We start from the raw sequence: 27,930 nt of genomic DNA on the forward strand, positions 1-27,930 counted from the left end.
GCGCCCCCCCCCCCCGCACAGTCAACAGAGGAATTGAACTGATTGCAAAGCTGCGCTATTCCCATTGGTGCGAGGCGATGTCAATCACTGGTCACACCCAATAGTGGAGGCGGACCAGCCGAGAGGGCGTTACCCCGTCTCCTGCCGCATGGCGACCGCAAAGCGGAGCAAGACCCGAAGTAAATGTCCGCTTTCTGATTAATTTCCATTTCCCTCCGAGGGAAGTTGGGGCGTTTGTGAAGCGTCTCCTGCGGCCGGAGTCTGATGTATCGCTGAGAGGTAGGAGGAGACCGCTCGGCCCGTCGGTTTGATGCCGGTTCCCCGGGGAGGGAGAGGGGGATTTTATTGAAAGGATGAAGACGGTGAGAGAGGGGGCGGACAGGATGTTTGTCCCGGTGGGGACAGGAGGGGCTCATCTGTGGAAATGTCTGAGCCCACGGTGGTGGCGATTCACCACATTGGGGGGCAAACACCGGCAGACTGTTGCCCTGCAAGCGGGACCAATGGTCCGGGCAAAGTGACAATTATTTGTGTTTTGTTGAGATTGTACCGGGAATATGGTGTAAAATCCCGCTCCCCACACTAACACGGGTTATACAGACCAAAGAACAAGCTGCCGGGGGAACTCAGTGGGTCGGGCAGCATCTGTGGAGGGAAATGGACCGTCAACACATCGGGCCGAGACCCTCCCTCTGGACTGAGAGTGGACGGGAAATAGTCAGAGAAAAGAGGTGAGGGGTGGGGATGGGGCAAGAGCTGGGGAGTGAGAGGTGGATCCAGGTGAGGGGGAGGTGGGAAGGTGGAAATAGTGACAGGGGTGGGAGGTGAGTGGTTGGGGCAACACGGGGCTGCAGAAGATGGAAATTAATTCAATAGAGGGTTAACAAAGAGGATAGAAAGTGTTTGTTATAGAGAGTGCAATGAAGATTCACCAGACTGATCCCTGGAGTGGTGGGGTCATCATATGAAGAAAGATCAAATGTGATAACCCTTTCATTTAGAGAATCGAGGACTGAGAGGTGAACACATTGAAATGCACAACACCATTACCGGTTGAACCAGGGATCCCAGTCTCTGAAAAAGGGGGTGGACTGTCCGGGACTGAGATGAGGGGAAATGTCTCCACTCCAAGAGTGGTGAATGTCTGTAAATCCCCACCATAGAGGGTGGTGAAGACTCCGTGATCGTTCTCACATAAAACAGAGGCCAGCAGATGTGTGGAGACCGGAGGGATCGAGGAAATGAGGATCAGGCAGAAACACGTGACTGAGATGGGAGAGCAGCCGCCATCTTGTTGATGGTTAGAGGGGCTGAATGGCCATCATCTGCTGTTTCTCCCTTGGTGTTTAAGTGTTACTGTCCAGTGAGGCTGGATGAATGTGAATAGAAATTAGTGTTTATGAACAATAGACTGATTTAAATGAAACCTGCACATTTCCAGTTTGCATCTGAATTGTGTGTCGGACTGGGATGGGAATTGAGCCCGTGACTCTGTGACCTGGAGGTGGAGGGAAAGGGACAGGGAAGATATGGAGCGAAAAACTAAATACGTATCTCGTGTAAATATGGAATAATATGCGAAATGCGGCAGATGGGTTGGGCAGCGTGTGAGGGGCGAGGACCAGACTCACTGGTTCAGGTGGGAGACCCTCCAACCGTCACCTGATCCCATTTCCTGTTCACGTTTTCCCGCAGATCTGCAGCATCTGCCGGTCACTGCTCTACGTGTCCGTGTAGCTTAATCTTTCGCCCGTTCAGACAAGGCAGTGAGATCTGGATCTGTCACGTCCTCTCGTTGTGGGTAGACAATATGTTTTTATCTGCAATATTTTCAGCATGTTTCATTCCACTGTTTTTACCTGCTGAAGTGCAGCCAATGTTTCTGGGTGTATGACCCATTTATGTGAGAATTTAGCCTTTTCTATTTATCTGAGCTTCTCATAAATGTGTGCAGTTTAGTTAAGCTTCACTCCAGAATTTCCAAAGCAACAAGCCAGTCAGTCAAATACTTCCACACAATTAAAATAGTTTATTACATTTTTTTTAATGTTGTACTACTTACATAATTTAACTATTTAATATATATGTATTCTTATTTCAAATCGCAATTGTTAAAATCTATTGCTATAAATTCTGTTCTATTGCTGCTGCAGAGACAACGAATTTCATGACATATGCCGGTGCTGTTAAACCTGATTCTGATAATTGGTATGGGAGAGCAACCACTGGTCACCTGATCCCAGTTACCGCAGATCATAATGCGAGATTGAAGCCTTTTCCATTTATTTGCATTCTTCAGAAATGACAACAGTTAAGTTTCCTTCTGTGGTTCCAAAGCAGCTCAGTCTGTCTAATATTTCCACACAATTGAAATGGGGAATTTGTTTATTATCATCACGTACTGAGCTACAGTGAAACTCTTGCCTGACATACCATCCACACAGATCGATACATTACGACAGTACATTGAGCTGATATATGACAAAACAATAAATGTAACAAAGCATTATGGCTGTAGAGAAAGTGCAGTGCAGATAGACGTATGATGCAGGGTCAGGTTGAGTTACACTGTGAGGTCGAGTCCATGTTATTATTCATTTGTTTTATAACCGCAGACAGGAAGCCGTCCTTAAGCCTGGTGTTATGCGGTTTAAGGCTTTTGTATCTCTTCCCCGATGGGGGAGCGGGTTTGCAGCAAGAATGTCCGGGTTGTGAGGATCTTTGAGTACATGGCCTGCTTTTCCGACGCAGGGGAAGTGTAGGAAGAGTCCATGGAGGGGACGCTTGTTTCTCTGATGTTCTCTGCTCTCCAAAGTTCTCTGCAGTTCCTTGCAGTCATGGGCAGAGCAGTAGCCATACGAAGGCGTGAAGTATCGACAAGAAGCTCAGAAACCTCGGCCTTCACCCTGCCTTGTGTAGCTGGATGATGGACTTCCTGTCAGATCACCGGCAGGTGGTAAGAGTGGGCTCCTTCACCTCTGTCTCTCTGACCCTCAGCACACAAACCCCGCAGGGTTGTCTCCTTGGCCGCCTCCTTTACTCTCTGTATACCCATGACTTGTGTCGCCACCAACAGCGTCAATCTGCTAATTACATTTGATGACGACACTACATTGATTGGCCTAATCTCAAATAATAACTTACAATTGATCAAATGCCTCCTGACAAGACTCGGTCTAGACAAACTTTTCACCCTTCTTCAGGAGATTAGTCAGAGGAAGAGCGATATCTGCAAAGTTCTTACAGAACATATGATAATATCCAACCATTCCTAGAAACCTTCTAAGAGGCTTCTTACCAGTTGGAATAGGAACTTCAGAAATTGCCTGAACAGGTGCCAACTTGCCTTGACCTACTACATAGCCAAGATAGGTCACAGTGGCATGGCCAAATTCACTGTTAGCTAAGTTAACTGTAAGGTTGGCCTGGGAAAGCCCGTCAAACAGCTTTTCGACTGCAGAGGTATGCTCTTCCCAAATGTCACTCCCTGTGACTAAGTCACCAATATAGGCAACTGCGTGTTCTAACCCTCAAATTACAGAATCAATCATTCTCTGGAATGTTCCTGGAGCATTGTTCATTCCAAATGGCAAAACATTGTATTCGTACAACCCAGAAGCTGTCACAAATGCAGAAATTTCTCTACCTCTGTCTGTCAATGGAACATACCAATACCCTTTCAACAGATCAATCTTTGTAAGAAATTTAGCTTTTCCAACCTTATCGATGCAATCATCTACCCTAGGGATAGAATAGGCATCCGTTTTACAGCAGTTATAATGGGTGACTTCAATCTACATGTAGACTGGGTGAACCAAATTGGTAAAGGTGCTGAGGAAGAGGATTTCTTGGAATGTATGCGGGATGGTTTTTTGAACCAACATGTCGAGGAACCGACTAGAGAGCAGGCTATTCTGGACTGGGTTTTGAGCAATGAGGAAGGGTTAATTAGCGATCTTGTCGTGAGAGGCCCCTTGGGTAAGAGTGACCATAATATGGTGGAATTCTTCATTAACATGGAGAGTGACGTAGTTAATTCAGAAACAAAGGTTCTGAACTTAAAGAGGGGTAACTTTGAAGGTATGAGACATGAATTAGCTAAGATAGACTGGCAAATGACACTTCAAGGATTGACGGTGGATATGCAATGGCAGGCATTTAAAGGTTGCATGGATGAACTACAACAATTGTTCATCCCAGTTTGGCAAAAGAATAAATCAAGGAAGGTAGTGCACCCGTGGCTGACAAGAGAAATTAGGGATAGTATCAATTCCAAAGAAGTAGCATACAAATTAGCCAGAGAAAGTGGCTCACCTGAGGACTGGGAGAAATTCAGAGTTCAGCAGAGGAGGACAAAGGGCTTAATTAGGAAGGGGAAAAAAGATTATGAGAGAAAACTGGCAGAGAACATAAAAACGGACTGTAAAAGCTTTTATAGATATGTAAAAAGGAAAAGACTGATAAAGACAAATGTAGGTCCCCTGCAAACAGAAACAGGTGAATTGATTATGGGGAGCAAGGACATGGCAGACCAATTGAATAATTACTTTGGTTCTGTCTTCACTAAGGAGGACATAAATAATCTTCCAGAAATAGTAAGGGACAGAGGGTCCAGTGAGATGGAGGAACTGAGCGAAATACATGTTAGTAGGGAAGTGGTGTTAGGTAAATTGAAGGGATTGAAGGCAGATAAATCCCCAGGGCCAGATGGTCTGCATCCCAGAGTGCTTAAGGAAGTGGCCCAAGAAATAGTGGATGCATTAGTGATAATTTTTCAAAACTCGTTAGATTCTGGACTAGTTCCTGAGGATTGGAGGGTGGCTAATGTAACCCCACTTTTTAAAAAAGGAGGGAGAGAGAAACCGGGGAATTATAGGCCGGTTAGCCTAACGTCGGTGGTGGGGAAACTGCTGGAGTCAGTTATCAAGGATGTGATAACAGCACATTTGGAAAGCGGTGAAATGATCGGACAAAGTCAGCATGGATTTGTGAAAGGAAAATCATGTCTGACGAATCTCATAGAATTTTTTGAGGATGTAACTAGTAGAGTGGATAGGGGAGAACCAGTGGATGTGGTATATTTGGATTTTCAAAAGGCTTTTGACAAGGTCCCACATAGGAGATTAGTGTGCAAACTTAAAGCACACGGTATTGGGGGTAAGGTATTGGTGTGGGTGGAGAATTGGTTAGCAGACAGGAAAGCAAAGAGTGGGAATAAACGGGACCTTTTCAGAATGGCAGGCGGTGACTAGTGGGGTACCGCAAGGCTCAGTGCTGGGACCCCAGTTGTTTACAATATATATTAATGACTTGGATGAGGGAATTAAATGCAGCATCTCCAAGTTTGCGGATGACACGAAGCTGGGTGGCAGTGTTAGCAGTGAGGAGGATGCTAAGAGGATGCAGGGTGACTTGGATAGGTTGGGTGAGTGGGCAAACTCATGGCAGATGCAATTTAATGTGGATAAATGTGAAGTTATCCACTTTGGTGGCAAAAATAGGAAAACAGATTATTATCTGAATGGTGGCCGATTAGGAAAAGGGGAGGTGCAACGAGACCTGGGTGTCATTATACACCAGTCATTGAAAGTGGGCATGCAGGTACAGCAGGCGGTGAAAAAGGCGAACGGTAATCTGAGGACTGGGCTTGTACTCGTTGGAATTTAGAAGATTGAGGGGGGATCTGATTGAAACGTATAAGATCCTAAAGGGATTGGACAGGCTAGATGCAGGAAGATTGTTCCCGATGTTGGGGAGGTCTAGAACGAGGGGTCACAGTTTGAGGATAGAGGGGAAGCCTTTTAGGACCGAGGTTAGGAAAAACTTCTTCACACAGAGAGTGGTGAATCTGTGGAATTCTCTGCCACAGCAAACTGTTGAGGCCAGTTCATTAGCTATGTTTAAAAGGAAGTTAGATATGGCCCTTGTGGCTACAGGGGTCAGGGGGTATGGAGGGAAGGCTGGGTTCTGAGTTGGATGATCAGCCATGATCATAATAAATGGCGGTGCAGGCTCGAAGGGCCGAATGGCCTACTCCTGCACCTATTTTCTATGTTTCTATGTTTCTATGTTTTTGTTACTGCATTTACCTTCCTATAATCAGTGGAAAATCTAACACTACCATCAGGTTTGGGCACTATAACACAGGGTGAGCGCCAATCTGATTTTGAAGGCCTAAAAATACCATTTTTCAGCATATATTCAATTTGTTGCTCAGCCAATTTACACTTTTCTACGTTCATGTGATATGGGTGTTGTTTAGTCGGTTTGGCTTGACCAATATCTATGTCATGTACTGCGACCGTGGTTTGCTTGGGAACATCGTGAAATAAATCTATAAACTTCAGAATTAATTCCTTCAGCTGTTGTTCTTGCTTTGGCTGCAGATGAGCCAACTTGTTATCAATGTTTTCTAGAACAACTGAGTTCATTAGCCTAACTGAGACCATGTTTGGCTTGTAAAAAGTCTCAGGCTACGTCCACACTAGACTGGATAATTTTGAAAACGTCGGTTTGGCATAAAAACAATAGACGTCCACACCAGGCGATTTTCAAAATACCTCTGTCCACATTAGAATGGATATTTGGGTGAATCTCCTCCTTCTGGGCATGCGCAAGACACACAAAAACAAGCGAAGAGGAAAAGGTGTACTTGGTGCACATTTGTCCAGAAACATTTTCTGCAGCCATAGTCTCTTCACCGATGTAAGGGACAACAGCTACAACTAAATGCAATAAGGCTTGTTACTGGGCAAAAGTGAAATTTGCTGTTACCTCACTTGTTTGCCTTTACCTTGGCCATGTCTTTGTGTATTATTTTTCTGTATTTAACATGTGCAATAGAACGAGTTACTGGGCAAAGGTGACCATTGCATCTATTGAATGTTTGCACAAGCAATACTTAATCATGTAACATGAGCATGGTGGTGGACGAACCCAAGTGCAGAACACGGGCGCGGGGGCAGAGTCAGAAGGCATTATCGCCATAGCGAGCATGGAATCGGTTTCCAGGAGAGTCTTTAGCTGAAGTCTTGGGTTTGGAGAGAATCCAGGAGCGATGCTAGACTTAGAACTAATGGCCCTAAGAACCATGAAATGAGGTTACTCACACCAGAGTCGACCAATGAACTGGCAGCTCCTTGTTGTGATCACAGGGTCTTTAGAACATAGAACATTTTAATAGTACAGCACAGTACAGGCCCTTCAGCCCACAATATTGTGCCGACCCTCAAACCCTGCCTCCCATATAAGCCCCCACCTTAAATTCCTCCATATACCTGTCTAGTACTCCCTTAAACTTCACTAGTGTATCTGCCTCCATCACTGACTCAGGCAGTGCATTCCACGCACCAACCACTCTCTGAGTAAAAATCCTTCCTCTAATATCCCCCTTCAACTTCCCATCCCTTACCTTAAAGCCATGTCCTCTTGTATTTTGAGCAGTGGTGCCCTGGGGAAGAGGAGCTGGCTATCAACTCTATCTATTCCTCTTATTATCTTGTACACCTCTAACATGTCTCCTCTCATCCTCCTTCTCTCCAAAGAGTAAAGCCCTTGCTCCCTTAATCTCTGACCATAATGCATACTTTCTAAACCAGGCAGCATCCTGGTAAATCTCCTCTGTACTCTTTCCAATGCTTCCACATCCTTCCTTTATCCTGCATTTTCTGATAGAAAGCAGGTATGTGTAGGTAGTGGAACCTGAGAATGATTAGAAATTAAACGAGGGGATTGAAGCCCAATTCCTGAGATAAATAGTAAGGTGGGGGATTGCCAGAAGGGTCCATGACAAATAAAGCGCCTTGTTAAATGTATAAAACATATCTGCATCAGTGTTATCTTGTATTTCCATACAACGTTACATTGGGCCATTACACATCTATTGTCAAAGAAGTACTTGCATAAATAGCTAAACTACCTTCACACAAGCAAGGACAGAAAACAGGGCAAAGTTAGTATACTTATTTATTCAGTAAGCAATAGGTCAAAGTATTTGGTAAGTACATTTCTAACTCTTCTGGCTTCAGTATTGTTTCTGTCTGTTCTGAAATTGTTAGGTTGTGTGGGGGGTTGCGTTCAAGAAAACAATGAAATGCCGTGCTGCCGCCATCTGTTCCGGCACGTCATGACAGCGTTTTTAAAAATATCTGTTTAGCCCGTCCACACTGCACTGCACAATCGGCGTTTTCAACTTTACATGCTCAGGAGGGCGTTATACAAAATCTCTGTTTTTGAGGGAGGAAAACACTGTTTCAGTGTGGACAGAGGGTCAAAACGAAGAGAAAATGCTTTGGTTACGGATTTAACCGGTCTAGTGTGGACGTAGCCTTAGACGAGTCAATTGTTTCATTATCAGGGTTGCCAGATTCATATATTTTGACAACACTCACAGATGGTGCCTGCTTGTCCAATAAGGCTTTATCATATTTATGTGTACTACCTGTGTTAGTTTACATTGGTTGGGTGTCTTAATAACATAATCCACATCATTACTTTGAAAAACTATTCCATACGGTCCATTGAATATCGCCTGAAGTGGATTTGTCAACATTGGAAATAAGGCAAGCACCTTATCCCCCACCTGGTATTTTCTTTCGCAAGCCCACTTATCAAATCAACACTTCATTTTGTTTTGAGAAATCTTTAAATTTTGTCTCACTAGACTACAGGCTTGGTGTACTTTATTTTTGAACTTCAAAACATAGTCTAACAGGTTAACAAGTACATCCCCATCAATCCACTGTTCCTTTAACAAGGCCAAAGTTCCCCTCACTCTATGACCAAATACAAGTCCAAAAGGGCTAAAGCCCAGTAATTCCTGTACCGACTCTCTTACTGCAAACAAAAGCAAATGTATTCCTTCATCCCAGTCTTTTCCATTTTCAACACAGTATGTCTTAATCATTGTTTAGAGGGTAGAATGAAATCTTTCTAAAGCCCCTTGCAATTCCAGATGGTACTCAGACGATGTAATTTGTTTAGCTCCCAGTACATAAACTACCTGCTGGAACAATCCAGATGTAAAATTACTTCCTTGATCAGACTGGATTTCTTTAGGTAAACCAAATAAAGTAAAAAACTTGGTAAGCACCTTCGCCACAGTTTTAGCTTTAATATTTCTGAGAGGTATTGCCTCCAGGAATCTGGATGCAGTACACATAATAGTTAGCAAACACTGATGGCCAGATTCAGTCTTTGGCAATGGGCTAACACAATCCACTATAACTTTGGAAAAGGGTTCACCGAACGTAGGTATGGGCCGGAGTGGGGGCACTGGGGTGACCTGATTAGGTTTACATCCAACTTGACCAGTGTGACAGGTTCTGCAAAAGGTCACAACATCTTTCCTCAAATTAGGTCAGTAAAATTCTTTCATAATCCTGTTTACAGTTTTATTCACTCCGAAATGACCACCTCAGGGCATACCGTGGGCCAAAGTTAAAATTTTGGTCCTATAGACTTTAGGGACTACAACTTGGTGAACAACTGCCCATTCCTCACTCACAGGTATAGCAGGTGGCCTCCACTTCCTCATTAACACTCCATCCTTGAGATAATAGCCAACTGGTACTTTCTCAATCTCATTATCTGACAGAGCTGTTTCTTTTAAAGCTTCAATATCAGGGTCTCGGTTCTATTCTGCTATAAACTCCTTCCTAGACTGAGATAAAATGTTCTCATCAGACTTACCACCTGAATCCTGTTGAAACAATGAAGGCAGAAAAGTGCCTGACAGGTCATCATAAACTGAATCCCAATTTTTGGCTGACATGGGTATCGGAATCGTGCTGCACAGAACTGTCTGCATTGGCAGACTTCTTAGCCATACTTCAAGTTACTGCGCAGGAAGGATAAATGTTAAAGTCCATCTGTGGATCGTCAGTGGTTGGCTTAGTTGTCAACTGCACTGCAGGAACAACTTTACCATCTGCCAGGTCATTCCCTAACAGCAATGTAACATCTTCCACCAGTAAACTGGAGCATAATCTGATCTTAACAGGTCCCGAAACCAACCCTGACTGTAAAGTTACCCCGTGCAATGGCACAGAAACCATGCCACCCCCAATGCCTTTAATAAGATTTACCTCACCAATGTTAGTCTCAGCACCAAACTTTAGAACACTGTCTAATATAAGTGATTGAGAAGCCCCAGTATCTTGAAGAATTTTCACTGGTACCGTGGTTGATCCTTCCTTTACTAATACAAACCCATCTGACACAAAATGATCAAATCCCTTCTTAACTCAGTCAGACCTCTCAGTCCTTAACTGAGCCTCAACAGAATGTTCAGTACCCTGTGGGTTTATCGGTGCTTCAACATATTGATCACAGGCATTTGGGACTGTCTCCTTTTCCTTTTTCTTCTTCAGGATGGAACAATTAGCCATAACATGACCAGTTTTCTTGCAATAGTAACAAGTAAGAACAAAATATTTCTACTTCAACTGCTTCCCTCCATCCTTACTCTTGTCACTCATCCCAGCTTAAATTTCTGGTTTACCCTGGTTATCCCTGATACTCTTTTGGAAGCTCTTATTAGGGGTAAACTTGTGAGTTAAAACAAACTCAACTGCTAATCGAGCAGACTCCTGCAAACTGGCAGAATCCTTTTCATCTAAATGCATCTTTATGTCATCAGGGACGCACCTTTCAAATTCTTCAGTTAAAACCAACTCTTTCAAGCTGTTAAAATGATCATTTACATTCTTAGATGTGTACCAGTGGTCAAAACACACAAACTTCTCATGAGCAAATTCCATATAATTCTGATTCACAGATTTCCTCAAATTTCTAAACTTTTGCCTGTATGCTTCTGGGACCAACTTGTAAGCCTTCAGCACAGCCTGTTTCACTGTGTCATAATCAGCTGCTTCATCAACTGTCAAAGCAGAATAGGCTTGCTGAGCCTTCCGCTGAATTACACTTTGTCAGAGAATAGGCCAACCCTCTTTTGGCCACTTTACACTCTGAGCAAACTTCTCAAATGCAAAGTATTTATCAACTTCTGCCTCGTCAAATGGAGGTACCAATTTAACTTCCTGACTGGCTTCAAACTTATCACCACAGTCTAAGGCTAGACCCCTTTTCTGTGATTTCTCTATCTTTTCTAACTCGAACAGCCTCTGTCTTTCTGCTTCTTCTCTCGGCTTCTCTGCCTCTTCAGCCTGAAACTGCCTTCGTCTATCCTCATCCTGCCTTTGTCTTTCCACATTCTCCATCTTTAATTTTTCTAACTTGTACTGGAGCTCAAGCTCACTCGGTTTACCTTCAGCAAACAGCTCCAACCCTTCCACTTTAAACACATCCTCAGATACAAAATACTCAGCTACTATCCTCTGCATCTGTGACCTCCTCACTGTCGATTTCACCTTAGGAAGTTTTAACTTTTTAGCAATTCTCGGCAACTCAATCCTTCTGGCGTCCTCTAACGCCTCAGAGGTTGGCGCTTGCAGAAATCTATCAACATCCGTTGCTGCTGATTTTCCACACACAAGTAAATCAAAAAGGATTTCCCCAATGAAATCGATAATTAATCAATACACTCCCAATTTTGTTCATATCCTGGACGCAGACCCCAATTTTGTTACGAACAGTAATATTTTAGAAATGAACCAGCACCAGTAGACTACACCTGGAATTTGGTTTTGATGTTAAATCCACTATCTTTATTAGTATCTACTTATAATATAGTAACTTCAGAAAAATAAACAAAAGTTAACAGTGTTATGTGTATATATGTGTGTAAATATAACTCCCAGACTATTGAGCTTGGGGGAAACAAGGCTTAGAGTCTTGTGATGGTAAAGTACGAAAGTTCAGTTCATCCATGGAATAGGTGATGAGAGAGAGATATTTGTAATCCCGGGTAAATGTCGAGAGAAGGCAATTATGTCTAATTCCACAGGTTCCACGGTGGTAAAATGAGATAACAGTCGCTGTAGATTTTATCCGTCTTTGTTCCAAATCCACTTACGAATTATCCTAAAGTGACTTGTCACAAGGGATGTCGTCTTCCGGTGAATTACCAGACCACACCCAGGCAAGGGTTAACATGTAAGTGGTCTTCACAGGGTACCCCAAATCCGATCCACTCCTATGGATCAAACGAGGTGATAAACACACATTCGATGTTCGCTGAATCGATAATTAACCCACCCTTGTGGGCATAGAAGAGTTCTAAACAGTGACCCTTGGCCACTAGTTCCCTTTTTTCAATCCTTCCATTTTTCCTCCGTCTCCATCTGACTTTGAGTGTCTGCGTCCTTGGTTAAAACTAAACAAGCTGCAAGTCAGACTGATTCACCTTCTTAATCTCGCTCTCTCTCTTAAAATGACAGTCCACAGCAAATGAAACCTCGGGATTCATAACAATGGCCACTTCCCATTGTGAACAGACTGGTGTGCCAGTAGTTGGGATGATTCAGTGAATCCCTTCCCACATTCTAAGCAGGTGAACAGTTTCTCCCCAGTGTGAACTTGCTGATGTCTCTGTAGGTTGGATGACTGAGTGAATCTCTTCCCACATTCTGAGCAGGTGAATGGCTTCTCCCCATTGTGAACTCGCTGGTGTTTCAGGAGACCAGATGACCAAGTAAATCCCTTCCCACATTCTGAGCAGGTGAACGACCACTCTCCAGTGTGAACTGACTGGTGTGCCAGTAGGTGGGATGACCGAGTGAATCCTTTCCCACAGTCTGAGCAGGTGAACAGCCTCTCCCTTGTGTGAACTTGCTGATGACTCTGTAGGGTGGATGACAGTATAAATCCCTTCCCACAGACTGAGCAGGTGAATGGCTTCTCTCCAGTGTGAACTCGCTGGTGACTCTGTAGGGTGGATGACCGAGTGAATCCCTTCCCACAGAATGAGCAGGTAAATGGCTTCTCCCCAGTGTGAACTCATTGATGATTCTGTAGGTCGGATGACCGAGTGAATCCCTTCCCACAGACTGAGCAGGTGAACGGCTTCTCCCCAGTGTGAACTCGCTGATGACTCTGTAGGGTAGATGACCGAGTGAATCCCTTCCCACATTCTGAGCAGGTGAATGGCTTCTCCCCAGTGTGAACTCGCTGATGACTCTGTAGGATGGATGACAGTGTAAATCCCTTCCCACACACTGAGCAGGTGAACGGCTTCTTCCCAGTGTGAATTTGCTGGTGACTCTGTAGGGTGGATGACCAAGTGAATCCCTTCCCACAGACTGAGCAGGTGAACGGCTTCTCCCCAGTGTGACCTCGCTGATGAATATGTAGATGGGATGACTGAGTGAATCCCTTCCCACATTCTGAGCAGGCGAACAACCTCTCCCCAGTGTGAACTCGCTGATGACTCTGTAGGGTGGATGACAGTGTAAATCCCTTCCCACAGACTGAGCAGGCGAACGGCTTCTCCCCAGTGTGAATTTGCTGGTGACTCTGTAGGTTGGATGACCGAGCGAATCCCTTCCCACAGACTGAGCAGGTGAACGGCTTCTCCCCAGTGTGAACTCGCTGATGACTCTGTAGGATGGATGAACGAGTGAATCCCTTCCCACATTCTGAGCAGGTGAATGGCTTCTCCCCAGTGTGACCTCGCTGATGAATCTGTAGGTGGGATAACCGAGTGAATCCCTTCCCACATTCTGGACAGGTGAATGGCCACTCCCCGGTGTGAACTGACTGGTGTGCCAGTAGGTGGGATGACTGAGTGAATCCTCTCCCACAGACAGAGCAGGTGAACGGCTTCTCCTCAGTGTGAACTCGCTGATGTACCAGTAGGTCAGATGACTCAGTGAATCTCTTCCCACAGACTGAGCAGGTGAACAGCTTCTCCCCAGTGTGAACTCGCTGGTGTTTCAGTAAGTGAGATGACAAAGCAAATCCCCTCCCATAGTCCGAGCAGGTGAACGGCCGCTCCCTGGTATGAACTCGCTGGTGTGCCATTAGGTAGACGAGCAAGTGAATTCCTTCCCACAATCTGAGCAGGTGAATGGCCGCTCCCCAGTGTGAACTGACTGGTGTGTCCACAGGTGGGATGACCAAATGAATCCTTTCTCACACACAGTACAGATGAATGGCCTTGCCCAGTGTGAACTTGCTGATGGACCTTCAATTGAGATGACCGAGTGAATCCATTCCCACTGTCTGAGCAGGAAGGATGGTCGACTGAATCCCTTGCTCCACTTAAACAGCTAGACAGAGACAGCAAAACTGGTGTTCCATGTTTCAGATCCCTGGAGACAAATTCCTTCTTGTTTTTAACCTGTAAAAAGATTTCAAAAATCCATCAATGGATGTAGGACAATGTTTCAGATGAGGGTACTTGAGTTGCCAAGGTTTGATCTGGTCTCACACTGTTACAGTGAGGTTGAACCCAAGTTGGAAAGAGAAATCATCTTCTAAATGGGCACTGTGCTGGTATCTGGAATGATCATCAATTCCCTGATGCTCTTCCTGTCTCACTGGATTTCAGTGCTTTAAAAGCAATAGAGAGGGGGGAGAAAGGGGAGGAGGGGTGGCATTACAGGTCTGGGATACTATAACAGCTACAGAAAGGGTAGGTAATGTAGCAGGATCCTCTTTTGAGTCAGTATGGGTTCAAGTCAGGAACAGGAAGAGAGCAGTTACTTTGTTGGGGGTATTCTATAGGCCCCCTGGTAGCAGCAGAGATACAGAGGAACAGATTGGGAGGCAGATTTTGGAAAGGTGCAAAAATAACAGGGTTGTTATCATGGGTGACTTTAACTTCCCTAATATTGATTGACAGCTGATTAGTTCCAAGGGTTTAGATGGGGCAGAGTTTGATAAGTGTGTCCAGGATGGATTCCTGTCACAGTATGTGGACAGGCCGACTAAGGGGAATGCCATACTAGATCTAGTACTAGGTAATGAACTGGGTCAGATCACAAATCTCTCAGTGGGTGAGCATCTGGGGGACAGTGACCATCGCTCCCTGGCATTTAGCATTATTATGGAAAAGGATAGAATCAGAGGGGACAGGAAAATTTTTAATAGGGGATGGGCAAATTATGAGACTATAAGGCTAGAACTTGCGGGTGTGAATTGGGATGATGTTTTTGCAGGAAAATATACTATGGACATGTGGTCAACGTTTAGAGATCTCTTGAAGGATGTTAAGGATAAATTTGTCCCAGTGAGGAAGATAAAGAATGGTAGGATGAAGGAACCATGGCTGACAAGTGAGGTGGAAAATCTAGTCAGGTGGAAGAAGGCAGCATACATGAGGTTTAGGAAGCAAGGATCAGATGGGTCTATTGAGGAATATAGGGAAGCAAGAAAGGAGCTTAAGAAGGGGCTGAGAAGAGTAAGAAGGGGGCATAAGAAGGCTTTGGCGAGCAGGGTAAAGGAAAACCCCAAGGCATTCTTCAATTATGTGAAGAACAAAAGGATGACAGGAGTAAAGGTAGGACCGATTAAGGTAAAGGTGGGAAGATGTGCCTGGAGGCTGTGGAAGTGAGCAAGGTCCTCAATGAATACTTCTCTTTGGTATTCACCAATGAGAGGGAACTTCATGATGGTGAGGACAATATGAGTGAGGTTGATGTTCTGGAGCATGTTGATATTAAGGGAGAGGAGGTGTTGGAGTTGTTAAAATACTTTAGGATGGATAAGACCGCGGGGCCTCACGGAATATTCCCCAGGCTGCGCCATGAGGTGAGGGAAGAGATTGCTGAGCCTCCGGCTAGCATCTTTATGTTTTCGTTGTCCATGGGAATGGTACCAGAGGATTGGAGGGAGGCGAATGTTGTCCCTTGTTCAAAAGAGGTAGTAGGGGTACTCCGGGTAATTATTGACCAATGAGACTTACATTTGTGGTGGGAAAGCTGTTGGAAAAGATTCTTAGAGATAGGATCTATGGGCATTTAGAGAATCATGGTCTGATCAGGGACAGTCAGCATGGCTTTGTGAAGGGCAGATCATGTCTAACAAGCCTGATAGAGTTCTTTGAGGAGGTGACCAGGCATATAGCTGAGGCTATTGCAGTGGACGTGATCTATATGGATTTTAGTAAGGCATTTGACAAGGTTCCATATGGCAGGCTTATTCAGAAAGTCAGAAGGCATGGGATCCAGGGAAGTTTGGCCAGATGGATTTAGAATTGGCTCACCTGCAGAAGGCAGAGGGTGGTGGTGGAGGGAGTACATTCAGATTGGAGGATTGTGACTAGTGGTGTCCCACAACGATCTGTTCTGGAACCTCTACTTTTCATGATTTTTATTAACGACCTGGATGTGGGGGTAGAGGGGTGGATTAGCAAGTTTGCAGACGACACAAAGGTTGGTGGTGTTAATAGGTAGTGTAGAGGATTGTCAAAGATTGCAGAGAGACATTGATAGGATGCAGAAGTGGGCTGAGAAGTGGCAGATGGACTTCAACCCGGAGAAGTGTGAGGTGGTACACTTTGGAAGGAGAAACTCCAAGGCAGAATACAAAGTAAATGGCAGGATACTTGGTAGTGTGGAGGAGCAGAGGGATCTAGGGGTACATGTCCACAGATCCGTGAAAGTTGCTTCACAGGTAGATAGGTCAGTTAAGAAAAGTTATGGGGTGTTAGCTTTCATAAGTCGAGGGATAGAGTTTAAGAGTCGCGGTGTAATGATGCAGCTCTATAAAACTCTGGTTAGGCCACACTTGGAGTATTGTGTCCAGTTCTGGTTCTTTAGGAAGGATGTGGAAGCATTGGAAAGGGTATAGAGGAGATTTACCAGGATGCTGCCTGGTTTAGAGAGTATGCATCATGATTAGAGATTAAGGGAGCTAGGGCTTTACTCTTTGGAGCTAAGGAGGATGAGAGGAGACATGATAGATGCATACAAGATAATAGGAATAGATAGGGTGGATAGCCAGCACCTCTTCCCCAGGGCACCACTGCTCAATACAAGAGGACATGGCTTTAAGGTAAGGGGTGGGAAGTTCACGGGGGATATTAGAGGAAGGTTTTTTACTCAGAGAGTGGTTGGTGTGTGGAATGCACTGCCTGAGTCAGTGGTGGAGGCAGATACACTCGTGAAGTTTAAGAGATGACTAGACAGATATATGGAGGAATTTAAGGTGGGGGGTGTTATATGGGAGGCTGGGTTTGAGGGTTGGCACAACATTGTGGGCCAAAGGGCCTGTAATGTGCTGTACTATTCTATGTCGATATCTATGTCTCTATAAGAATGGAGCATTTCTGCCATCTCCAATTTGTGACCTGGCTCAGTTTGACTCTCTCCATTGGTATTATTCCCTCTTCCCACTGAGCTGCATGGGTGCCTGGCCCCACAGTAAGTGAAACACTCTCACACAAATAGCCTTTGTTGACGTGCAGCTGGGATTTTCTTTTATGTACTGTTAATTTAAAGTGCCACAGTTTTAACATCATGTAAAGAATTCCTGCTGAGATGATTGGTTAGTCCACACAGCTGTTAAAAGGACTTAATGTGAATTTTTGTATTATTTCAGGTTCTTCTCACAGTCATGGAAAATTAAAACACAAAAACAGGCCCTTTGGGGCATCAAGTTTGTGCTGAACTATTTAAACCAGCGGTCCCCAAACACCGGGCCGCAGAGCATGTTGTACCGGGCCGCGAGGAAACAATATGATTTGGCGATATGAGTCAGCTGCACCTTTCCTCATTCCCTGTCACGCCCACTGTTGAGCCATTAAGCATGTGTCATCCATGTCAGCGCGGGAAGGAGATCAACTCCTTGAGCTTGCAAATGACGGCGGGCTGAAAAGTATGTTTGACATAACATCTCTGCCGGCATTCTGGATCAAAGTCAAGGCTGAGTATCCTGATGTAGCCATGAAAGCACTGAAAACGTTGCTTCCATTTCCAACGTATCTCTGCAATGAATGCAACGAAAACTAAATTGCGGAATATACTGGACATTAGGAACCCCGTTTGAGTATCGCTGTCTCTCGTCACCCTTCGATAGGACCGTCTTGTTGCAGGAAAACAATCCCAGGGCTCCCACTGATTCAGCGATATTGGTGTGTTGCAATCATTTTATATGTTCATACGCGGAAATTATGTGCTGCGTGTTTAATATCCAAACGATACTTAAAATGTTATGATGCTATTGACTTATATAACTATATAACAATTACAGCATGGAAACAGGCCATCTCTGCCCTTCTAGTCCATGCCGAATGCTACTCTGACCTCGTCCCACCGACCTGCACTCAGCCCATAACCCTCCACTCCTTTCCTGTCCATATACCTATCCAATTTTTTCTTTAAATGATAATATCGAACCTGCCTCTACCACTTCTACTGGAAGTTCGTTCAAAATTCACTTCAAGCTGCCCTGTCCTCCCGATAATTGACATGTCTATATTCATGCGAGGAAAATATGCGCCTTGTGTTTAAAATTAAATTTGTTAGATAAACCCGTTTAGAAACGAAATTGAGTGTATTAGCTAATTATCATCTATATTCTGGTCGTGATTAACACCCCCCCACCACCGAGCAGAATCGCCAAAAACGATTTGTAGAAAGAAATCGTACACGTGTGCGGAAGTTACGCATGCGCACTGGTGCCTGTGCAAGGCTTCATGGTCATTGTAGTCTTTTCAGGGAAAACCCAGCGTATTTGACTGCTACTCTTGTCTGTTGACAACCCTACCCACACGCCCCCCCCCACCCCGCCCACCGGTCAGCCGGTCCGCAATAATATTGTCAATATGAAACCAGTCCGCAGTGCAAAAAAGGTTGGGGACCCCTGATTTAAGCTTTCTACTCCCTTATCCATACCATCCAGGTACCTACACAAACCTCTTAAATGTTGAAAACAAGCTTGCATGCACCACTTGTGCTGGCTGCTCACTCCACACCCAGATGACCATCTGTGTGAAGAAGTTTCCCCTCATGTTCCCGTTAACATTTAACCTTTCACACTTAACCCATGGCCTCTGGTTGTAGTCCCACCCAATCTCAGTGGAGAAAGCCAGGTTGCATTTACCCAATCTATAACCCACCATCACAATCAAATCTCCCCTCAATCTTTTGCATTCCAAGGAATAAAGTCCTGACCTGTTCAATGTTTCCTTGTAACCCAAGTCCTCCAGACCTGGCAACATCCTTGTGAATTTTCTCTGAACTCTCTGAATCTCTTTTACATCTTTCCTGCAGGTTGGTGACCAAAACTGCAAAGAATACTCCAAATTAGGCCTCAACAATGTCTTATACAAGTCAACATAACATCCATCTATTGTTGTCAGTACTTTGGTTCATTAAGGCCAATGGGCTGAAATCTTTCTTTTCGCCTCTATCTAACTGTGATACTAGTTTCTGTCAATTAAGGACTTGTACTCCCAGGTCCCTTCCTTCTACAACACTGCTCTGTACCTGACCAGTCACTGTGAATGTCCTCCCTTGGTCGGTCATACCACAGTGCAACTATTCACACTTGTCTGCTTTAAATTCCATTTTCCATTTCTCAACCCATTTTCCCAGCTGGTCCACTGCAAGCCATGATAGTCTTCCTCACTGTCCACTACACCACCAATCTTGGTGTCATCCACAAAATTGTTTATTCCAGCTAACCATGTTATCTTCCAGATATCTGACATAGATGACAAACAGCAACAGATCCAGCACTGATCCCTGTGACACACCACTAGTCACAGGTCTCCAGTCAGAGAGGCAACCATCTGCTACCACAGTCTGGCTTCTCCCAAAGACAGTGTCACATCCAGTTTACTATCTCATCTCGAATGCTGAGTGACTGAACCTTTTTGACCAACCTCCCACATTAGACTTTGTCAAGTGCTTTGCTAAAGTCCATGTAGACAAAATCCACTGCATTGCCTTCATCCACTTTACTGATAACTTCCTCCAGAGACTCTATAAGATTGGTTAGACATGACTTACCATGCACAAAGCCATGCTGTCTATCCTTAATCAGTCCACATCTATCCAAGTACTTATATATCTGGTTCCTGCACATACGTTCCAATAACTTTCCCCCTACTGATGTCAAGCTCACCGACATACAATATCTTACTTTATTTTTAGAGCCTTTCTTGAAAAGCAGAAAAACATTGGCTGTCTTCCAATCCTCCAGCACCTCCCCTGTCACTTGGAATGATTTAAATATCTGTGCTTGTGCCCCGACAATTTCTGCACTTGTCTTCCGCAGAGTCCCAGAGAACAACTTGTCAGGCCCTGGGGATTTATCCACGGTAATTTTCCTTAAGACAGCAAACACCTCCACCTCTGTAATCTGTACAGGGTCCATGAAGTTGATGCTGCTTTGCTTCACTTCTATAGACTGTGTCCGTCTCCCATGTAAATATGGATGCAAACAAAAATCTCCCCCATCTATTTTGTCTCCTCATATGGATTACCATTCTGATCTTCCAGAGGATTAACTTTTTCCCTTGCAATCTTTTCACTCTTAACAAATCTGCAGAATCCCTGAGGATTCTCCTTCACCTTGTCTGCTGTGACAACCTCATGCCTTCTTTTATTTCTTTCATAAGTGTTCACTTGAATTTCCTGTATTTCATAACCACACCTGGAGTACCGTGTGCAGTTTTGGTCTCCAAATTTGAGAAAGGACGTTCTTGCTATTGAGGGAGTGCAGCATAGGTTCACAAGGTTAATTCCCGGGATGACGGGACTGTCATATGTCGAAAGATTGGAGCAACTGGACTTGTATACTCTGGAATTTAGAGGATCTTATTGAAACATATAAGATTATTAAGGGATTAGACACGCTGGAGGCAGGAGGCATGTTCCCACTGATGGGTGAGTCGAGAACTAGAGGCCACAGTTTAAGTATAAGGGGTAGGCCATTTAGAATGGAGTTCAGAAAAAACTTTTTCACCCAGATAGTGGTGGATATATGGAATGCTCTGCCCCAGAAGGCTGTGGAGGCCAAGTCTCTGGATGCCTTCAAGAAAGAGATGGATAGAGCTCTGAAAGATAGTGGAATCAAAGGTTATGGGGACAAGGCAGGAACTGGATACTGATTGTGGATGATCAGCCATGATCACAGTGAATGGTGGTGCTGGCTCAAAGGGCTGAATGGCCTACTCCTGCACCTATTGTCTATTGTCTATAAATACCTCATTTGTTCCTGTCTGCCTGTACCTGGTATGCACTTCATTTTTATTGATCTGGGAGACGAAAGTCAAAGGGGTGATGGAGCTGCATGGTGGGAGGTTGGGGGCGAATGGGAGCCTGAATAACAGAACAGAGAGTGGAGGGGTTTTGAGACAGATGTTGTTCAGACCTCAGGAAACATTTGGAAAATTTGGACCATTTGGAAAAGCTCTTTACTGAAATGGTCGTGAGAGTGTAGAATTAGACGTCAGCACAAGTGGTGAATATGAGCTCAATTTCACAATTAAGAGAAGTTTGATAGGTACCTGGATGGTAGGGGTATGGAGGATGATGGTCCCGGTGCAGGTAGTTGCATTAGACAGCTTAAATGTTTTTTCAGCATTGACTAGATGGGCCAAATAGCCTGTTTCCGTACTGAACTTTTCCATGTTTCTATGACAGAGAAGCCGGCCAGACTTGTTTGGAAGGGAAAGGTAAGAGTGATGACAGAGCAGCAATGGCTGGAGATTCTGGGAGCAATTCGGAAGCTGAGTGATCGATACTTCCGAATGAAATGGAAGCATTGGAAAGGCAGGAGGACACAACAGTGGCTAAGCTGCGAAGCCAAAGCTGACATAAAAGTCAAAGAGAGGGCAAACAAAAGAGCAAAAACTGTTTGGAAGTTTTTAGAATCCAACAGAAGACGACTAAAAATAAAGTCAGATGAGCTCACTGTGTGGAATTTTGATATTGCAGTCATTAATGTGTTTTGGTAGCACCCAAAAGTAGCATTTGCAGGTACAAAATATCTGGGGCCTCAATATCTCTTCAAAACCAAGGTTCCCTGCACCAGTTACCTTTCAACTTTTATTCTGGCAGGCACATACAAACCCTACATCCTCAAAATTTCACTTCTGTAGCCTCCCACCTACAAGTACTACTTTGCCAGAAAACAGCCTGTCCCAAGTTACATTTGTCAGATCCTTTCTGATACCATCAGAATTGACCATTCTCCAATTTAGAATCTCAACCCATGGTCCAGACCTCTCTTTTTCCATATTTACTTTGAATCTCACAGCATTATGATCACTAATTTCTATCACCAGCCCTGGATCATTTCCTCACAGCACACTGCTACGTTGGAAATTCTATATACTGATTAAGGGCACATTTGACAAACTCTACCCCATCTAGTCCTTTTACAGTATGGAAGTCCCAGTCAATATATGGAAAGTTAAAATCACTTACTGAATCAAGCTTTGTTTCTGGCATAGTCTGCGATCTCTCTACAAATTTGGTTTCTCTAAATCCCTCAGACTGTTGGGTGCAACCGAGTCCCGATAATAGCTACAATATGATAATTCCCTGTCCTGAGCTCATCTGGTTTCCTACGATGCTTCTTGCATTGTGATATACACAGCTCAGCACATTCATCGCACCATGCTCAAACATTTGATTGCTGACTCTATCTGAGGTCTGAAAAACATCTGACTGGTGTCAAGAAAATAAACTCTCCCTCATTGTCACAAAAAAACAAAGGAGCTGATTGTGGACGACAGGAGGAATGGGGACAGGCTAACCCCTATTGATATCAATGGGTCTAGGGTTGAGAGGGTGAACAGCTAGAAGTTCCTCAGCATAAACATCACCAAGGATCTCACATGGTCTGTACATACCGTCTGTGTTGTGAAAGGAGCATAGCAGCACCTCTTTCACCTCAGACGGTTGAAGAAGTTTGGGATGGGGCCCGAAATTCTAAGGACTTTCTACAGGGACACAATTGAGAACATCCTGACGGGCTGCATCACTGCCTGGTATGGGAACTGTACTTCCCTTAATCGCAGGAACCTGCAGAGAGTGGTGCGGACAGCCCAGCGCATCTGTAGATGTGAACTTCCCACTATTCAGGACATTTACAGATACAGGTGTGTAAAAAGGGCCCAAAGGATATTGGGGACACAATTCATCACGACCACAAACTGTTCCTGCTGCTAGCAGCCAGGAAATGGTACCACAGCAAAAGGACCAACAGGCTCTGAGACATCATCTTCCACCAGGCCATCAGACTGATTAATTCATGCTGATACAATTGCATTTCTATGTTATATTGACTGCCCTATGTCAAATTATTTATTATAAATTACTATAAATTACACATTGAACATTTAGATGGAGACGTAAAGATTTCTACTCCTCATATATATGAAGGATGTATGTAATAAAGTCAATTCAATTCAATTCACCCTCTCCACTATCTGTTCTGTCATGCTGGCTCCCATTTCCCCTTCAACTTATTTTAACTTCATCACCCTCTCCCCACACACTAGCACTAGCGAGCCTTACCACTAGGATATTAGTCCCTTCTTGTTCTGTTCCCCGAACTAATGAATCCCCTATCACCCCTTTCACCTTTCTCTGCCAGGGAATTCCTCCCCCAGCATTTTCTAAAGTGGTCCACCTGTTGTTGTGCGGGATAGCATCAAGAGTACTCTGCGATGGCTATTGAACTTCATTCCCCTTCCTGACTCTCACCCAGTTTCCTGTGTCCTGCACCTTGCGTGTAACTCACCTCTCTTCATGTCATACCTATCACACCCTCCAACTCCTCGATGATCCGGAATTCATCCATTTCAAGTTCCAACTCCTTAAAGTGCAGGGTTACAAGCTGCAGCTGGATGCACATCTTGAGGGTGAGGGCATCAGGGACACTGGAGGTCTCCCCACCTTCCCACCAATGTCCCCTCTAATTTGTAATGACCAGTATGCACATAAATCTTGTACTGTGCATTTTTTAACCCAGTGACAACATGTACACAGTGAATTTAATATAGAGAGGTGTTCAAGCCAAAGAGCCTAGGGAAGAGCCTGGGTTCCTTGCCTACACCTTGATGAAACAAGCATCCAGCACCAAGGGAGACTGGCAAGACTTGGCCGTGGGCCAACTGCGATACTGGAAGGAGTCTGAGTTGAAGACGTGACATCTGGTAAGGCACACTTTTAATATTGACCGAACCCAAGACGTTGTACCCCATCTCTGGGCAATTTCACCCTCCCCCCATCCAGATCACCTTGAGAGAAGGATAGACTCTCCCACCCATTCCGCAATAGCCCCTCAATCCCGAGGCAATATTTTATGAGGATGCAAGTTGTTTGTGAATCCAGCAGGATATCCTGGCTATGCGATAGTGACGGACAGTGAGATGGTTGTGCAGGCCTCTTTTGAAGCAGCTGTCTCCGCCCAGAAGGCTGAGCTGTTTGCTCTGACTCGTGCCTGTATCCCAGCAACAGACTAAAGTGCGAACGTTTGCACAGATTCCCGTTATGCATTTGGAGTTGTACATGACTATGGGCCAACTAACCAAAAATCTCCAAGCATTACATTCACAGGTATGGCAGGCTTACAAGGAAGAGAACTACCCTACAGAGAGGAGGGACTATCCCATCATAGAATCTGGGAATTTTGTCCTGATCAAGAACTGGGATTGAGGGAAACTCGGACCTCGGTGGAGAGGACCATATCTGGAGTTACTGACCACTCCCATGGCTGTGAAATGGAAGGGGCAATTTCAGTGGATAGATCGAAGAGACTGCAAACGTGTTACTGAAGGAACTGAGTTGAAGGACTCTCTCCGACTAAAGGAAAATGTATTGGTTGATAGTGGTGTTCGTGTTTATGTCTTTGAGAGGGCTCACCCCAGCATCCAGGGGCTCCCATGTTAATAACTTTCTGTCTCTCTGTCACACCTATGCCAAACAGATAGAACTGGGGGCCCTGCTAGGTTTGTGCCGAAATTCCCCAGCATGGTAAAACTATGATTCCAATGTTAGTAATCCCGCTCAACCAGAGTGAGGAACTCTCAGCCTGGGCTTTCTCAAATAACACCCGGGGAAGTGAGGTGAGGAACTGTGTCCAGTCAGAGATGACTGTGGCAATCAGTGTTTTGAGGGATGGTATCTCAGGCCCCCACCAAACAGAACTTCCTATACTGGGAAACATGCATCCTGGCCATACTTGCAGGTGCCCAGCAGCAGAGAGGAATAACTGAGACTGAGCGATTTTGGATGATCGCTTTTCTCTCCCATGGAGTAGCCAGGAATTCATGAGAGATAATCAATTTGGCTACAGCACTTGAGAAGCTGGCCACAATACTGCAGGGGCCCTGACAGAAACACAGGCCCAAGTAACAGAAATATCCACTGAAATGATTGCAATCCGGCAAACAGTTCTACAGAATTGTATGGCTTTAGATTTTATCCTGGCTGAGAAAGGGGGAACCTGTGCTATTATTGACACAGAATGCTGCACCTATATCCCTGATGACTCTACTAACATTACATCCCTCTCCGAGCACACTGCCAAGGAGATTGACAGTATCAAGAAAGTAGGGCAGGATTTACACGGGTTCACCGAAGGGTCGAAATGGTGGTCTTCGAAGGCCTTTTCGGTAATATGTGGGGCATGATATTGCATTATGGCTTAATAGTTGTACATATCATCGTTATAGTTACTGTTGTACACTGTTTTTACCCACTGATAAGTCAATGCTGTACTCAGTTGCTTTCTCTGTAAAAAATTACTGCTTTGTTGAGCATGTAATGATCGAAATGAGGGAATGATAAACTATGTAAAAGGGTTAACACTTTGTTAAACAATAGCAGCCTGTTTTCATGAAAGAAACTGCTGATGATCAACAGATGTGCTAAGCCACGCTGAGTCATATTTCTTCTTGAGGGTCGCTAGCTGGGGTTTCAGAATGCTTATCTCCTTGTGCACTCATGCATAGAGACAGGACAGCTTCAGTCTGTTCTGTGTGTGAAAGCCATTATGACAATTTGTAATTTGCCTTTAGGGGCTGTCTTGTAGTAAATAACTTTCACTCCAGCCTGTCTTGTGTTTGGGGTGTCTGGACAGATATTCCTGTGGTGTAAGGGGAATTGTTATTCAGTTAGTGGATAGGGCAAGAAAAGTCATACACTGTTCCTGTTTGAGCGAATAACTGAGTAAGCCCTGGGTGCTTGGAATAAAGAGTTTGTACTTATACGGTCTCTGAGTGACTTTATCCGGATTCCACTTCCACAGAATGGGAGTGGTTTTAAAGGGCTGGGCTGCTGGAAGCACATTACCAGACCTGGAGTGATTACAACTGGGTCCGACAGAGGCATAACTGGTTGTTCTGGGCACATTCAGTCTCACTCCAACTATTTCCTACCATCCTTTGTACAAATATGTAATGTCTAAAGGACCAGTATTTGAGCAAATGAGACTCACCAAACTTTCTCCTGACCGAATCACTGGATTCTCCGAGTCAGAAGGGTTCTCTCCAGTTGATGCTCTCAATCCTCGGCCTGGTTCACTTGTTGCTGTTCCCTCATCTTCAGTCGTGGTTTGCTTCCAGTTGGGGTTTTTTTTTCCAACGAATCTCTCACTGCAGGTCTAACTTTAACATGAAAGATAATGAAGCACATTAACAATAAAAAGAAGCAAACATTTCTGCCTAATGTTACTAAGAACAAAACTCACTGAAAATGAAACATTGAAGGCAGATATAATGATCTCAGTGAACAATCTTCTATTGTCCCTCACACGTCACAAAACGACATGGGATAAGAAGGAGCCATCATTCAGTCATGGTAAGACATAAGACACAGGAACAGAATTAGGTGATTCGATCCATCTGGTCTGCCCCACCACTCAACCATGGCTGATTTTTATTCCAACACTATATTCATGCCTTCCACCTGTAACCCTGAAGCTACTTCGTAATCATGAATACATTAATCTCTGTCATAAATATACACAAATGGCAGCCTCAACCAACCTCTGCGGCAACAAATTCCACAGATCAGACATCTTTTGGTCAAATTTTGTTCTCATCTCCGTTTTAAAGGGAAGCATCTTTATTCTGAGACTGCTGTCAGACCACAGATGCTCCATCTAATGGAAATATCCTCTCCATGTCCACTGTATCCAGGCTTTTCAACATTCAGTAGGTTTAATTAACCATATGTTCCTCCACCACCCCCACCATCCCTCTGAACTCCACTGAGCACAGGTCCGGAACCATCAAATGCTCCTCATACATAAAGCTGATCATTCCTGAGATTATTCTTGTAAACCTCGTTAGCAACAACTGTACTGAACACATTACCAGGAATAACAGACAAATTGGTACCAGGATAATTTACAGGGAAAAGTTGTGCTTTCTTTACTGTTCTACTATCACAGAATGAGCCATTTCCATTCCCAGCTTAAAACAGGTCCATTTCAGGAAATATAAACCAGTTCAGGGTGAATGTAATAAAAATAAATTGGAATTACCAGAAATGCTCAGGAGGCAAGGAACAACTGTGGGGAGAGGAACAAACTTTACAATTCAGGTTAATAACGTTTTGTCAGAATGACTGCAAACATTTTCAGCTTTTAGTGCAGATCTTCAGCAACTTGAGATTCTGCTTGATTTCCACCGAGTCACAGAGAGGTGACAGTGAGTTGTGGGGGCGGGGGGGGGGGGAGTTGCAAACACAGTTTGAACACCAAACTCATGGGTCTATTTCTACTGTTGTAAACATCGAATAGCCCATTTACTCATGGACTCTCCCTTTGAGGATGGAATGGGAACTCATCCTCTTCTCAGATTAGCTGTCATTGCTTCCAAAGGATCTCCAGAAACAAGCATCAGATCCCAGACCAGAAATACTCGCTCAACACCTCATAAGCCCAAGCAGCTCGATCCCCAGTCCATTTTACCTGGAACAAAAACTGTGATATCCCAGGACCCAACCTCACAGAGTCACACAGCTGAACCTGCCACTCAGTGACCCTGAAAGTCTCACACATCGTCCCTGCATCTCACACTGGGTAGCGCAATCTCGGATTTCCCTACAACCAATGTCCAGC

General features: G+C 44.5%; 1 pseudogene; it reads right to left on the reverse strand.

Moving 5' to 3' along the window:
- LOC134341628 (zinc finger protein 850-like) overlaps positions 1 to 27,930 on the reverse strand; it is a 108,305-nt pseudogene that overhangs the window by 78,606 nt on the left and 1,769 nt on the right.

Source organism: Mobula hypostoma, unplaced genomic scaffold, assembly GCF_963921235.1.
Source record: "Mobula hypostoma unplaced genomic scaffold, sMobHyp1.1 scaffold_36, whole genome shotgun sequence".
Taxonomy (NCBI): Eukaryota; Metazoa; Chordata; class Chondrichthyes; order Myliobatiformes; family Myliobatidae; genus Mobula; species Mobula hypostoma.